The 12,942-nt window shown below is 37.7% G+C and overlaps 1 protein-coding gene across 1 annotated transcript in view; it reads left to right on the forward strand.

Annotated features, from left to right (window-relative positions):
* The first annotated feature begins 2,258 nt into the window (after window positions 1-2,258).
* The window catches only part of mrtfbb (myocardin related transcription factor Bb), a 45,010-nt gene continuing 34,326 nt past the window's right edge, over window positions 2,259-12,942 (forward strand). Inside the window, 1 exon segment of the mRNA XM_051886010.1 lies at window positions 2,259-2,442. The gene's annotated coding sequence lies outside the window, so the exon portion shown is untranslated.

Here is a 12,942-nt window from a genome sequence, read left to right on the forward strand (position 1 = left end):
ATACAAAATAGTGGTGTTAAAATGTATAGCCTTTCTGTCATTTTATTGTTATAGTACGAAAGCAATCAGGATGGGGAGCTGGTTAGAATCTAACTCGGATTGCCCAGATGAACACATCAACATGTGTGCATGCACTGACCACCAGGGCGCAGCTGCAACACAAACTCTGATTGTATTGTGGTTGCATTCATAGATTCTAATCTAAATGAATAATCAGTGGTTAGTGCCCCAAAGTCTCTCAGGCAGCTGGGGCTCCATCCTGCCCATCATCTCACTGTGTGTGAAGCAGAATGTAAAGACACACAGCACTTCAATGAGTCACATCTCACGCCAGCACTCTCAGAGATACGGCTGGCATCCAGCCTGCCTCCCCCAGAGCTCCCCCCTTCCCCAAACCACACACTATTCTGGGCCGTGATTAAGCCTCACACCTCCATCAGCGGGGAAGTGTGGGCAATGTGGGACATGATCATCCAGTACCAACTATGTGGGAGTAGACATGAGAAACGGAAGCAGGAGAAACAGAAAGAGAGAGGGGAAAAGAGCAACCTTTCTTATGACTCACACCACGTTACTTAAGTTTGTTGTTATGATGGCTCCGGTTTGGTTTGCAAATTATCTGCGATCTACTACTTTCTAAATGGCTGGACGCTTGCAAAGTCCATTACCTGCTAAGTTCACAACTTGCTTTATGTTACTTTGAGGCCACTTTAACACCATAAACACAGGCTTACATTCAGCAGATATCACATGCATTTAGTCTCTTGTATACTGAGGTAATCACAAATAATGTGAGATTAAATGTCTTATTATTTGATCTGCCTTCATCTTTGCCTTTGCTTTTCATGTTTGTATTAATATATTGCACAGGTATGAAAAACGTTTGAGAATTTGACAGGTCATGCCGTATAACATGCTAAACTCCATCTAAAACCATGTTTAACAGCATTTTGCTAATTAGGCTACTTTATAATAATTATTATTTATGCAGCTTTTTTGACCTTATATTAATCAAAATTCATTTGTCACACAGCAGGACCATTTAAAATGAGCTAATCAAGGCAAAATGTGATTGAAAAAGAAAAACTGAAATGAAGTGACCATTTACAGCGCTTAAACACTTTCACTGTTAATATAAGTTTTTACCTAAAATCTTGAATAAAGTCCATGGATATGCATCATGCATTTTATGTTTATTATTATTATTATTATTATTATCATTAGGAACTGCATGCAACAACCTTGTGGAAGCACACAAAATAATGCTGTTTTATATATTCAGTGACAATTAGGATCTTAAATCCCCAGTCGAGTAAGTGAACTGGTGTTTTATTTTCTACAGCTGTATCCAGTTCCTCAAGAAATAGTCCTGTTATTATATTTGGATATATTTAAGTTATGATCACAGTATGAACTGACCTTGAGAGTACACCAGATGGCAGTGTTATACACTAACATACATGTGTATCTTCATAAAGTTAAAGTCATCCTCATCTTAGTTTATTATTTTATTTTAGGTTTTTTTAATTTTTTTTTTTTATTTTGCCTATAGGCATATATTGGCTGAGCCCACTTGGACTGATCACAGACATTTACAGTAGGGTAAAATCCTACATTTACAGTAGGGTAAATGTTCACATCAGGATCTGTAACTGATAGTCTAATGAATCAGCACAATAATAATCATTCTATGACATTATCAGGGGTGTAAAGTACTTGAGTAAATTTTTTATTTAAAAAATATACTTTACTAGAGTAGCCTATATCTTACTATAACTATATTAAAAATTAAAACATCTATAAAAATCAGGGTTTCAGGACAGAGATTTCAGTTTAATATGGTTTGGCAATATAAAGCCTGATCACATGCCACCTTAAGTTTGCTTAACATATTCAGTCTCCATCTGTCAGTTTCAAAAGCTAGGTAAGAAACCTTTTGAACTCCCTTTAGGCTACAATTAAATGTGAAAACCTTTTTTAACTTTAAGTAAAGTAGCCTATAGGCCTACGCTTTGATTAGATATTTAGACTTAAGTGAGTACATTTTGACGCATTTTCACTACATTATAATATCGCTGGACTTTTTACATCTCTGGATATTATGCGCATTGCTTCGTGTAAAGTGATGTTTACATTCATCTTTCAGAATATGATGTTATGAGAATTACTCATAGGCTACTAATCTAAAAATCGCTTTTATTCTGTTCACTTCTAATCTAGCGGGGTCGAATATCGATGTGGTGTCAGTTCTCTTGCAAAGTGTTACGAAGGGTTAACACAACTTCATTACATCACCGGCTAAACACAATACGAGCGGCCATCTTTACCAACAGCAACAACTGATACTTCAGTGAAGAAAGAAAATAAATGTTCTGCCGGAATTTCATTGTATTCTTGATGTGTCATTCAAGGGAACACGTTTAATTTGGAAGCCAAGAAACGGTAGGTTCGATATTTATCCCTATTTACTTTCGTATCTATATACAACTGCCGCACGCGCGAGTGAATGAGACTCCAGTCTTAATACATTACAAGTGACACTTTATTAAATACATGCGCAATGATTCAGAATAATGAGTCATAAACCGAACTCTAACGGGACGACTGTTAAATTGATATTTTCGCTGCACACACAGTGTCATGTCACTTTAGGAACTCTTTTGGGTAGTTTTAGGGAATATTTAGGAACACCATGACGGTAAAACACGTCAATTCACTAAACATTTAAACCTTAATGTTTATTCTATATGTAAGCATTAAATATACATCTAAAAATTAATGCGTGTGTGTGTATAGATAGATAGATAGATAGATAGATGTAAATAAGCATGAAAAAGTTTCTTTCTACATTTCTTGTTTTCTTGTACATTAATCATAAATTTAATTTCAAATAAAAACTTACAATTTTCTGTGTCAGTAGTCGAGCATAGCTATTTAATTACAAATATTATATCATCATACTATAGCCAGACAATCAGATATTGTCCAGTATGTGTTAGTTTGTTTGTTTTGTGGTCAACCTCCACAATTTACCTTAAAACTTTAATGAATTTTTGATTGATTGCATGTGTATCATACGCTGGTTTTCATAAACTGGTTTTATTATTTTAAGTTATATGTAAAAAATCAACCTAACTACATTAGGAGGATACACCGACACAAGTAATTTTAGGGGCTGGAAGTTGAAAGTAACCGGCACATTTTCACTTTGTGAAAGAGAATTCTAACAAAAAATGTGCAAGTCACGTGCATCTGCTAAATGAATAATGTGCTTCACCCGAACTGGTGTGAGGGCATTAAGTGCAGTTTGAGTATTTGTCTTTATAGCTCATTAAAATGTTGTTAAGCATGCACACACTCATGGCATTATGGGTGTGTCTGCAAGACAGCATTGTTGAGCGTTCCCATGCAGTGACCTTTAGCCTCAGTGTGATTTGTGTGGAGGCACAGTGCATGAAACACTCCCAGTGTTTACTGCTACAGGTCACTTACTCTCTACTGCAGGTAGAAAATCCTTAATTAGGGTGGCTTTATGCCTTAATATAGTCTGGAACGTAGGCCATCTTTATCTATTCTTTATGAATCAGTAAATTCAGGTTAATATGTCATCCTTTGACCCTCAATGTCACTGTATACAGTGTGTACTGTTATTGTGTTTCTGTCTATTTGCAGTCATTGTCGTCAAGGATAACATGACAACCACCAAGAACTGGAGGAACCAGATTGTTATTATTGATATTTATTTAAGCTTCTCATATTAATTGGCTTTCGCTACAATGTGACAGACGAACAGAGTTGTCAAAAATAGTGAATGTGTGTTATGATTTAAGAATAATATTTGCAAGCAGCTCTTAAAGGGCAGAGCCATGTGTTTTAATTGTTTATTTCTGCCAGTTTGCCTGCATAGCATCAAATGCCACCTTATTTTCACAACTTCTCGGCTTATATGAGCATCACGTTTTTAGATTTAGAGGGTGTTCACACTTGGCAGGTTTAGTTTGATTAAAACAAACTCTGGTGTGATTGCTCTGTTAGTGTGGTTCATTTGAATGAGCGTGAACCCTGGTGCGCACCAAACATGTGGACCGAGAGACCCCTGAAAAGGTGGGTCACGGTCCTCTTCCAAACAAACTCTGGTGCGGTTTGACTGAAATATGGATGGATGGGTGGGTGGATGGGTTGGATGGATGGATGGCTGGATAGATGGGTGGATGGATGGATGGCTGGATGGGTGGGTGGATGGATGGGTTGGATGGATGGGTGGATGGATGGATGGGTGGATGGGTTGGATAGATGGGTGGATGGATGGATGGGTGGATGGGTTGGATAGATGGGTGGATAGATGGGTGAATGGATGGGTGGGTGGATGGCTGGATGGGTTGGAGAGATGGGTGGATAGATGGATGGGTGGATGGGTTGGATAGATGGGTGGATGGATGGATGATTCAGCTGTGGGTGCCAAAAATACAACATCTTCTGGTATTCTCAAGCCATTGAATGTACATCAGTTGGACACTCGTTATTGCGGTGCATTGTGGGATTGAATGAGTGCACTTGATGACATTCACTATGGTTTCATACACCACTACAAATGGATGTCCCCTTAGATAGTGCCCTATTTAAGGGTATAGGGGGCGATTTCGGACACAGCCCTAGTTTTTCTCATCATAGGCACTATGTTGCCCATTACAGTTCTGTACAGGCCGTCTCCTTGCAGCAGATCTTCATTTCACGAGTTCACACTTACAAATAATCAGGTAGTAAATAGTATGTGTATTTGGCGTGCTGTCTGAGGAGAGGACTCAGAGCTCTGTATTTGGCCTGAACCCAGAGTCCTCCCATTAGGAAAGTAACCAGGCGAGTGTGAGGAGACAGGGTGGTGGAGGGATGCTGAAAAAATTGTCGAGGATTATGGTCGAGATGACTGCGTCTATATATAGGCCTTCACTCATGCTGATTGGGTAGATATGTTGATTACTGATTGTTGACAGCTGGCTGAAATGACGTGATGATTAGTCAGATTATTTGAACGTTGCTCTTCCCGAACTTTGGTATTAAAACAATTTGTGTGCAACTTGGGAATTCTGGTACTATTTTGACACTTTTTGTGGGTTCTCAGCTGGTAAAGATACCATCAAATATACGCAAAATATACATCATAAAAGCTGTTTTTTTGTTTTGTATCTTTAAGTTCGGTGTTAAAAAATGACAGTGTGAATGTGAACCAGGACAAAATGTATAATTGTCTTTTTTGGTCTGGACCAGGGGTTTTCAAAATCAATGACAGTGGGCCTCTGTTTTGACCAGGGTTGCAAAATTCTGGGAATTTTCACGGCTGGAAACTTTCCATGGGAATTAACGGGAATATATGTGAATTAACTGGAATTAATGGGAATAAACAGGGAATTGCAGGTTAGCCTATAACAGGGAACTTAAATGTAGTTGAAAAACAAATCTTTCACAAATATTGCAACAACCAGATTTTATGCAGTTTCAGTTTTTCAATTTTTACCCTACACATTACTCAATCACATTCACACAGCACACTACTTACTGCAGGGCTATTGAGGCCACACCCCCTACATGCACTGTGCATTCCCCCATAACATTCACATTTGATCAAAAATACAGAAAAAAAACAGTAATATTATAAAATATTATTACAATTTAAAATATATATTTTTTTATTTTAATATATTTAAAAATGTAATATACTCCTGTTATGTAAAGCTGAATTTTCAGCATCATTACCCCGGTCTTCAGTGTCACATGATCCTTCAGAAATCATTGTAATCATTGTGATGATTCGATAATGTTGGAAGTTGTGCTACTTAATTTTTTTTATAACCTGTGATACTTTTTTCAGGATTCTATGATTAATAAAAAGTTAAAGAGCAGCATTTACAGTGGGTACGGAAAGTATTCAGACCCCCTTAAATTTTTCACTCTGTTATATTGCAGCCATTTGCTAAAATTATTTAAGTTCATTTTTTTCCTCATTAATGTGCACACAGCACCCCATATTGACAGAAAAACACAGAATTGTTGACATTTTTGCAGATTTATTAAAAAAGAAAAACTGAAATATCACATGATCCTAAGTATTCAGACCCTTTGCTGTGACACTCATATATTTAACTCAGGTGCTGTCCATTTCTTCTGATCATCCTTGAGATGGTTCTACACCTTCATTTGAGTCCAGCTGTGTTTGATTATACTGATTGGACTTGATTAGGAAAGCCACACACCTGTCTATATAAGACCTTACAGCTCACAGTGCATGTCAGAGCAAATGAGAATCATGAGGTCAAAGGAACTGCCTGAAGAGCTCAGAGACAGAATCGTGGCAAGGCACAGATCTGGCCAAGGTTACAAAAAAATGTCTGCTGCACTTAAGGTTCCTAAGAGCACAGTGGCCTCCATAATCCTTAAATGGAAGACATTTGGGACGACCAGAACCTTTCCTAGAGCTGGCTGTCCGGCCAAACTGAGCTATCGGGGGAGAAGAGCCTTGGTGAGAGAGGTAAAGAAGAACCCAAAGATCACTGTGGGTGAGCTCCAGAGATGCAGTCAGGAGATGGGAGAAAGTTGTAGAAAGTCAACCATCACTGCAGCCCTCCACCAGTCGGGGCTTTATGGCAGAGTGGCCCGACGGAAGCCTCTCCTCAGTGCAAGACACATGAAAGCCCGCATGGAGTTTGCTAAAGATGGTGAGAAATAAGATTCTCTGGTCTGATGAGACCAAGATAGAACTTTTTGGCCTTAATTCTAAGCGGTATGTGTGGAGAAAACCAGGCACTGCTCATCACCTGTCCAATACAGTCCCAACAGTGAAGCATGGTGGTGGCAGCAGGGACAGGACGACTGGTTGCAATCGAGGGAAAGATGAATGCGGCCAAGTACAGGGATATCCTGGACGAAAACCTTCTCCAGAGTGCTCAGGACCTCAGACTGGGCCGAAGGTTTACCTTCCAACAAGACAATGACCCTAAGCACACAGCTAAAATAACGAAGGAGTGGCTTCACAACAACTCCGTGACTGTTCTTGAATGGCCCAGCCAGAGCCCTGACTTAAACCCAATTGAGCATCTCTGGAGAGACCTAAAAATGGCTGTCCACCAACGTTTACCATCCAACCTGACAGAACTGGAGAGGATCTGCAAGGAGGAATGGCAGAGGATCCCCAAATCCAGGTGTGAAAAACTTGTTGCATCTTTCCCAAAAAGACTCATGGCTGTATTAGATCAAAAGGGTGCTTCTACTAAATACTGAGCTAAGGGTCTGAATACTTAGGACCATGTGATATTTCAGTTTTTCTTTTTTAATAAATCTGCAAAAATGTCAACAATTCTGTGTTTTTCTGTCAATATGGGGTGCTGTGTGTACATTAATGAGGAAAAAAAAATGAACTTAAATGATTTTAGCAAATGGCTGCAATATAACAAAGAGTGAAAAATTTAAGGGGGTCTGAATACTTTCCGTACCCACTGTATATAAAAAATAAATCTTTTGTAACATTATACACTACCATTCAAAATTTGGGTGTCAGTAATTTTTTTTCTTTCTTTTTTTTTTTTTTTTTAAAGTAAATTTTAACACTTTACAATAAGGTTAATTAGTTAATGTATTAACTAACATGAACTAACCATGAGCTATACATTTGTTACTGTATTTACTAATCTTCGTTAACGTTAGTTAATGAAAATGGAGTTGTTCATTGCTTGTTCATGTTAGTTGAATGAACCTTATTGTAAAGTGTTACCAAGAAATTAATATTTTTATTCAGCAAGGATGTGTGAAATTGATAAAAAGTGATATTAAAGACTTGTATTGTTAGAAATGATTTCTATTTTGAATAAATTCTGTTCTTTTTAACTTTTAATTGATCAAAGAATCCTGAAAAAAGTATCACAGTTTCCAAAAAAATATTAAGCAGCACAACTGAAATTTCCAACATTGATAGAGTATCAAATCAGCATATTAGAATGATTTCTGAAGGATCATGTGACACTGAAATAAATAACACATGCATAACAATTGCTGCAATAAAAATATATTTATTTTAAATATTTACTAAATTAGAATTAATTGGATGCAAAAAAGAAATAACTGTTATTATGACCAAACTAAATGTTTATATATATTTATATAGAAATTTATATAATTTTCCCAAAGTTTCCAGAAATTTACCGGAAACTTTCTGCCCCTTTGCAACCCTAATTTTGACACAACGTACACAATGGCGCCTACCCACCCCCCAGTTTTTTACTAATTTTCAGTAGCGATCAGTGCGCAGAGAGCGCCACACACACGGTTTGTTTGCGCATCAATAACAACGGACTCTAGTGTGTCTAGTGACTCCTATATTTCACTGTAATCGTCTTCACCTTGATTACAATCGTCATCAATCAAAACTTTACTAGCGTGACACTGGTTTGCTTTATTCAACCGAGAGATGTAGTTTGCGTATCATACGCTTGTGCAGAGGTTGGGTGTTTTGAGTCACCATTCAGTCTGTACTTCACAGCACGATGATAAACGGCTCGGGCTGCTCCGAAACAATCACAGAATAGGAGAGAGATCATGCTTTGAAGCCAAATACACAATTCTGTCTGCCATCTCTGATTAAATCGGCCTGGTTTTCCCTGCATTAGGGCTGTTTTGGACTGGCTGTTTGAATGCATTCATTTACTGGATCCTTGGACTGAAAACTTTCCAAGAGTTTATCATTAATTAATTAATTAATTTAATTTGGTTTTTTTTTGTTTTTTTTTTACCACTATGTGCGTGTCCCCTGACATGCTCTGGTGCCCCCCTGGGGAGGCGTGCCCCACACTTTGAAAACCCCTGGTCTGGACCAAAAGAACCAAGAGAACAGAACTGCTGTTGAACACGTGCTTAGTCTTAATTTTCTCTAAATGTTTTTTTTTTCATATTATTCTCTGACCAAAATAGTTTTTTTCTCACCTAAATATAGCTGATGTTATGGACGTTGAATTGAAAAATAAAGCATTCTTCATTGATGACAGGCTGAATCTTACCCACCGCAGGTGTCAGTTCACCACAGCATATTTCACATACTGCAAGTTTGTGTCCTTCCTCAAGCAGCATGTGCTGAAAAGATGAATGGCGAGGACTGTTCCCTGTCTGTAAATCAGTTTAAAGGAATTCTGGCTCTGTCTAAAACAACGGCCCATGTTTTGATACTACCTTCCATCCTCTGGTCCATGTCCACACGTCTACAGTTAAGACAGGACCTTTAGACTACAGCTGTGCTCAAGCAGAACTTGAAAGCTGGAGGTCCTGGTATTTATAGTGACTGTAAGCATGGTGTGTCCCTGGTGGTCTGGACATTGTTTTCTTAGTCTGCTCCATCGCCTGTTTGACTTAAAGTTTGCGGCCTCAACGTTGTTATCGTTACCTGTTATCATCGGGTAAATGTTATTTTGTGCATTTGAACTGTAGTTTGGAAAGTTAAAGTTCACAAACAAGAATGAAATCATTGCTTTTGTAGATATCAGTGTTCCGTTAAACTAAACATCTTCCTGGCTTTTTTTAGTTCGTATTTCAAACGAATGCCTAGTAAAAAGAGAATCGGGACAAATAACCTTTTTTTTTCCCTTACTCTGCTCACATGACACAATAACATTCCATTGAGATGTCATGTGATGTGACCTCACAGGCTTTGATGCTGATGAACCAGATTCATATCCATGCTCAAGTGTCCTCAGATCAAAAGCCGTCAACCTAATTATTAAGTCAGCGCTGCCAACCAAAAGTTAAGCTTCTCAAATGGTCGCCGAACTTGCGTAGGATGCGCTGTGATAATATTGCGCAAAATGACTCGTTGGGTCGCGCCTGTTTTTCTCGTTCTCTCTGAAGCATCTCCATCAATATATTACAGAAGGGGACAGAAGAGCAGTCAGCATGTTTTGCTAAAATACAAATATTTGAAAAATGCCAAATCATGTGGTGTGACTTGCAGAAATATGCAAGGGGGGAAAAACATAAAATAGGAAATTATATCATAAAAGCACCCTCATGACTCTCTCACCCTCAAGAAGTCTCTTTAAATGTCAGATGATTTGACCTTATTAGTGCAGGACAAGGTTAGTTCAGGTTGCAAAATGTCATGTGATGTGACTCGCCAAAAACTGATATTTATGAGTTAATATTCATCCTTTTTACCTTTAAAAATATATTGTAAAACATTTTTGAAAATAGTGATTAAGACATATTCAAATGTATTCAATATGTAAGAAAAGTGTTATTTTTTTATTTATGTTGGACGCTCTTTATTTGCCATTGCCCCAGCTGTCATTGTTCCAGTTTGTTTTTGCGTAGGAGCACTGATGTCTGGTGTTGATATGTTTGTTTACCCAAAAGGAACACTATGGAAGTGCTTATTTCATCACCCTGACCATTGTTTGAAATGATCAACAAGTTTATGTAATTGTTTGCCACATTTTTGCTTGATAAAAGGATACAATCATGAATCAGAAACATCTGTTGTTCTGAAAAAGATGGGTAATATTTGTAGTAATGTAAGTTTCAGTGGAAACCTATTAAAACACTGCATGTCTCACTTACTGTGTTGAATCATATTGTCAAAAAATGGGAAGTAATCATTTCTGAGAAGTAATCGTATGGCTGTGTGGGAACCATCAAAGTCAGCTTCTGAAATAGATGAAATCATTTATGAGCATTCCTTTTTAAGTGAATCTGCATCTTTTGGTGGATTGATTTTAAATACCCCCTCTGGTGAAAATCAAGTTTTTAATGTTGTTTATGTGTCTATGTGGTGTTTTTAATATGCTTTAAAACAAACTATGCGCAAATTTATAGATCAACACCATTTCTGAGTATTTTCTCCTTAAAACTGCAGTGAAAAAAGATGCGGTTTAAAATCACTGGTGTTTCTTACATCACAAAGTACCTTGTTACCAATCACATCAACGTGCAGGTGGGCTTTAGCGTATTATTATTATTAGCTGAGAAGCAGGGGAGCCTTAAAAGAAGCCAGGTTATCCCGGAATATTTTTCTGTTGATATGAAAAATCGGGTACATTTAGCAATATAGCGGGTGAATTATGTATATGATGTATATTACAATGTTATAATGCCTTTCTCCACTGACGTTCTGTTGTTCAAAGCATTTCTAAGGATGCTGATTTTTATAAGACATCTGTGACTGTGAGATGGCAAATGACATGGTTTGTCATTATTAGCTGTTTGAACGTAGTCAAGCAAAAGTCTAATCATATTAATTATTGTTATGTGTCCGACATTGTAGAGAACGTTACATAAAATGCGTTACCATTCTGATACATCGACTTGAAGACGAGTCTGTATAATTCGCTCTTCCACTTCTTCTTCTGAATCGGTTTCTGGTTTAAACATATATGACTGAATTAAACCAGTATTCCCACTTGCCATTGTGCAGCGTTTACTACAGTAAAGTTGAGCGAGTGGATCCGCGTATACTAAATGAAGCAAGGGTGTAGAGTTTCATTCTAGCTATTTTAAGGCATGAATAAATTTTTTTTCTCAGGAAATTTTTTTTTTTTAAATGTCATTTTGGTGATCAAAGATGAGTTTTAAGTGATAAAATTATTGACTGCAGGGGGACTTTAAATTAAATCTTAACAACAACAACAACAAAAAACGTGTCAGTATATGCCGACTGGCTGACAGCTGGCTATTTTGATTTCTGGTTTAATGATCCCTCACTACTGACTCCCTGTTGAGTCCTGTGCTGGGCCAATGGCATGAGGGGAAGTGGGAGGGGCAAAGGCCATGTGCACTGCACTCAGGGACATCCTCTTGGGAATTAGCTGGCTTTCTGGGAAAGTTAAAATGTGGGATAATTTTTGGGAATGGTAACGGAATTTTCCCCCTCTTTCCTTTCCTCAGCACTCGAACGGGTCTCACAGTGTTTTCTTTGTGCTGACTCCTGATGCCTGCTCCACGCACACATGGAAAAGCGTTGGAGGGGTTTCTTTTTTATTTCTGATGCTTATTCTGGCTGGTCTCACAGCTATATTTAGCTGCACAGCTGACCCCCTCCAGTTTACTGTGGATGAGTCATTCAGTGTTTGTGTGAGGAGAAGTTCTCATTGTGTAGTAATGTGGTAATTCGGCCATAATTTGTCCCGCCAAACGCCACTTGGATTGGTGTTTGGGCTTTAGGGAACAACTGTTAACTATTTTAAATAAACAGAATTCAAAAACACAGCTAGGATTTTTCCAGTCAACAAAACAAACTAGGTTAAGAGACCTAAATGGCAAAATGTTTGTTTTATTAAGTCCATTAAAATGCTTGATTGTATTAATTAACATGGTAACACTTAACAATAAGGTCTCATTTGTTAAAGGGTTAGTTCACCCAAAAATGAAAATAATGTAATTTATTACTCACCCTCATGTCGTTCCACACCCGTAAGACCTTCGTTCATCTTCAGAACACAAATTAAGATATTTTTGTTGAAATCCGATGGTTCAGTGAGGCCTCTATTGCCAGCAATGACATTTCCTCTCTCAAGATCCATTAATGTACTAAAAACATATTTAAATCAGTTCATGTGAGTACAGTGGTTCAATATTAATATTATAAAGCGACGAGAATATTTTTGGTGCGCCAAAAAAAAAACAAAGTAACGACTTACAGTGATGGCCGATTTCAAAACACTGCTTTATTAAGCTTCGGAGTGTTATGAATCTTTTGTGTCAAATCAGCGGTTCGGAGCGCCAAACTCACGTGATTTCAGCAGTTTGGCGGTTTGACACGCGATCGACATGCTGATTCATAACACTCCGAAGCTTCATGTATGTTAATGCATTAGGTAATGTGAACTGGGCACTGTATTTTACAGCATTTAATAACTTTTGTTAATATTAATAAAAATAAAAATTGTTCATTGATTGCTCATGTTTGTTTACAGT

This window comes from Ctenopharyngodon idella, chromosome 3 (genome assembly GCF_019924925.1).
Source record: "Ctenopharyngodon idella isolate HZGC_01 chromosome 3, HZGC01, whole genome shotgun sequence".
Taxonomy (NCBI): Eukaryota; Metazoa; Chordata; class Actinopteri; order Cypriniformes; family Xenocyprididae; genus Ctenopharyngodon; species Ctenopharyngodon idella.